Genomic DNA, 3,778 nt, shown 5'->3' on the forward strand with positions numbered 1-3,778 from the left:
GGGTTGGCTAAGTAAATGTCTAATACTTTGCTGATCGGTCTTAATCATAAATTCTGAACCCATTTAGTAGTGTTTCCACTGTCTTAATGCTTGTACAACTGCTAATAGTTCTTTGTCATATGTGGAATATTTCAGTTCAGAAGGTTTCAGCTTACAACTAGAATAGGCTATAGGATGATTGTCTTGCATAAGTACAGCTCCTATTCCTGATCCACTACCATCGGTCACTACTAGAAAGAATGGTCTATTAAAATCAGGCAACTGTAAGACAGGGGCATGGGTTAATGCATGTTTTAATAAGTCAAAGGATTTCTGTTGATTTTTGGACCAATGATAGACAATTCCTTTCTTCAGAAGTTTAGTCAGTGGTAAAGCAAGTAATGAAAAATTACGTACAAACTTCCTATAGAAACTAGCAAGACCAAGGAATGAGCGTAACTCATGCACGTTTTTAGGTACATGCCAATTTAATATTGCATCGATTTTCTTAGGATCAACTTTAATTCCATCAGATGATACAATATGACCTAAATACTTAATTTCTGTTTTAAAGAAATCACTCTTTTCAGGGTTTGCTTACAGTTGATTATCTTTTAGTAGTTGGAAAACCAATGACAAATGCTCATAATCTTTTTTCTCAGTTTGACTAAATACCAAAATATCATCAAAGAAGACAATTACACAATACTGATATTTCAAAAATATACGGTTCATCATTCTACTAAACGTAGCAGGTGCATTAGTCAATCCAAATGGCATCACTAAAAATTCGTAATGACCAAACTATGTTCTAAATGTAGTCTTGAATATGTCTGAGGTATCTAGTCTCACCTGATGATAACCAGACTTAAGGTCTATTTTACTAAATATAGCAGATCCTTGCAGTTTATCCATAAGGTCATCGACTCTAGGAATGGGATACTTATTCTTTACAGTGATCTTATTTAAAGCTCGATAGTCAATGCACATACGATAGGTATTATTCTTTTTCTTGACTAACAGAACATGTGCACCGAATGGAGAACTGCTAGGTCGAATCAATCCTCTATTTAGTAAATCCTCAATTTGACTCTGAATTTCTTTTTGCTCTATCTGGTTATGCCTATATGGTGCTTTGCAAGGTGGTTGTGTGCTAGGGATCAAATCTATCTTATGGTCTTCTGGACGTGAAGGAGGTGAACTAGGTGGTAGGTCTTCTGCAAAACAGTCCTTAAAATGTGCAAGAAATTCTTTATGCCTAGGGTGCATATGATTATCTTTTGCTTACAGTTCATTCACCCAAATGAGATAAGATTTACTACTCTTGCGTAATGGACGTTTAGCTTGAGTATGCGAAAGCAATTGAAAAACATTAGATGCATGCATACCATATAATATAATAGATTTTCTTTGAAAGTTAATATTCATTGGATATGTGGAATAATCTATCTCTGGGTTATGCTGGTGACGCCAAGGCATACCTAAAATAATGTCACTCAATTGTAATGGAACAACTAGGAAATTTTTTCTTTCTGTGTATTGACCAATTTGAATCTCTAAGTTATGCACTTCATGTATACCATTATACCTAGTGCCTAAGAATGCAGCTTTGATGCTGTAATGCATAGATATAGTCTGTAACTTCAATTCTTTTACTAATTTTACTGAAATAAAATCATGAGTGCTACCGTCATCATGCAAAATAATCTTTTCCTTTCCATGCACCAAACATTTCATAGTCAATAAAGAATGTGGAGTTAGCATACCTAGCAAAGTATCCGAAGTATTAGTAGTGCCGTCCTCATCTTTTGTGAAATCAGGCATATCTTCATGTTCGTCTTCGTCCATTGCTCCAAGGTAGTTGATATGGGCAGGTGGCTTCTTTGAATGACAATTTGCTGCTAGATGTCCACGCTGGTGGCATTTATAGCATACTATTGGCTTGGCTTTGGTTACATTGTTTGCAATTGCGAGACGTTTAGGGACATTAGGGTTTGGCTGTGGAATAGGCTTAGGGTTTTGATTGACATTGGATGGTAATGCAGGTGGTTTTGCCCAATTTTTATGGAAAGATGATGAAGAGAAACGACCTGGATTAAATCTTCTAAAATTGGAATTGAATTGCTTAGATCCATAATTACCATTGGCTTGGAATTGCTGTGGACGTCTGTCTCTACCTCGTAACTTATCTTCAGTGTCGTGAGCTAGTGAAATGGTATCTTCAAGAGTAGCAGGCTTAAACATGTTAACTTGAGCATAATAATACCCAAGGAGTCCAGACATATATTTGCGCTTATGTGTCGCTTTTGGTACGTCTTCAAGTATGCGTAACTGGAGTAATGCATTCCAAAAACGCTCTGTATACTAAGGAATAGGCTCACGATCCCGTTGCTGAAGAAGATCCCATTGCTTAATAGCTTTCTCATGAAATTGTGGAGAAAGGAAATTTTGCATGAACTTCTTCTTGAAATCCTCCCAAGTAGCAAGACAATCTATGCTCTTGCGTACTACAGTCCACCAAAGAGAAGCTCTGTCTACTAAATGATTAGTGACACACTTGATTTTATATTTTTCTGCATAGGTTTTCTCATTAAAATAGTCGTCAAAGTGACTAATGAATGCTACAACAGTTTTTCCTTCTCGTATGCCATTGAAAGTATGGAATTTGAAACTTCTTTTACTTATCTTTGATTCCTTGCAGATGGTTTTAGCTTCAAGAGTTGCGTCGATGGTACGTCGAATAAGATCTTCAGCTTGAGGTTCTTCTTTGTCGGTAGACGCTCTTTGTAAATTTGCCAGTTGAACTTGCAATGCTTGCCTAGCCCTTCGTTCTTCTTCCAATTGCATCATGATTAAGTCCAGCTTTTGCTCCATCGTAGGTTCAGGTAGGTCGCCTTCAGCCATAAGATCATCCATGTGTGGTTTCGTCATCCTGCAAAACTCAAAAGACCTTTCTCACTCAAAATCAAGTTAGCAGGATGAGCGTAGCTCAAGTTCGGGAATAGAAGGCTTATATGTTTTTGGGTATGGCTTTCTCAATCTTTAGAAAATCTGCGTTTTATCCTTCCTCATATGCTGAAAATGCTTCAGCAAACTTGCGTATGGGTAGAGTATCTTCCAATGAACAACTTTGCAGTTCGAAGTTTCTGCGCAGGAACAGCCTTTCTATGAGTTTTGAGCACAAGTCAGTTCTGACTCCAGTTGATTAGTCTGACTTGTAGAGTTGCAGACTTATGTGACTTGCAAAGTTACAGACTTGCAAAACTTAATCGCTTTACAGAACTTGCAGAACTTGACTTGCTTTAGGTGACTTGTAGGATTTCAGCTTGAGAGACTTGCAGAATCCACTTTGTATGACTTGACTTACTAAAGCTTAGGTAGGTTTGTTACTTTAGTAAGTAAGCTCAAAGAGCTTACTGTCAAGAAAACATAAATTCGTGGGGGGGGGGGCGTTTTTTAGCCCACGGCGGAAAAATCGGAGGTCTCTTGAGACCTCACGATGTCAAATCGAAGCTTTTTCAAGCTTCTTAAAGCTTAGCAAGCTTTAATGCGAAGCTTACTAATAATAAAGCTTTGAAGTTTATGGGCTATGGAGCTTACTGTCTGTGGAAGAAAAAAAACGTCTTGGAGAGGGAGATGTAGGAGTGGTCCTCCGTCTCTGTAGACCGGTCCTTCGCGATCCAATGACGGAAACAGGGGTTCTTGAATGCCAGAAGTCTACCTGTATCGATGGTTCGCGACGAGATTGACTGTAGAGCCCGATCATTCCAGGAGCTCCGCCTTCGCACGAGATGGGTAG

Source organism: Lygodium microphyllum, chromosome 7, assembly GCF_053477565.2.
Source record: "Lygodium microphyllum isolate KBCC chromosome 7, Lygodium_microphyllum_v1.1.10, whole genome shotgun sequence".
NCBI lineage: Eukaryota > Viridiplantae > Streptophyta > Polypodiopsida > Schizaeales > Lygodiaceae > Lygodium > Lygodium microphyllum.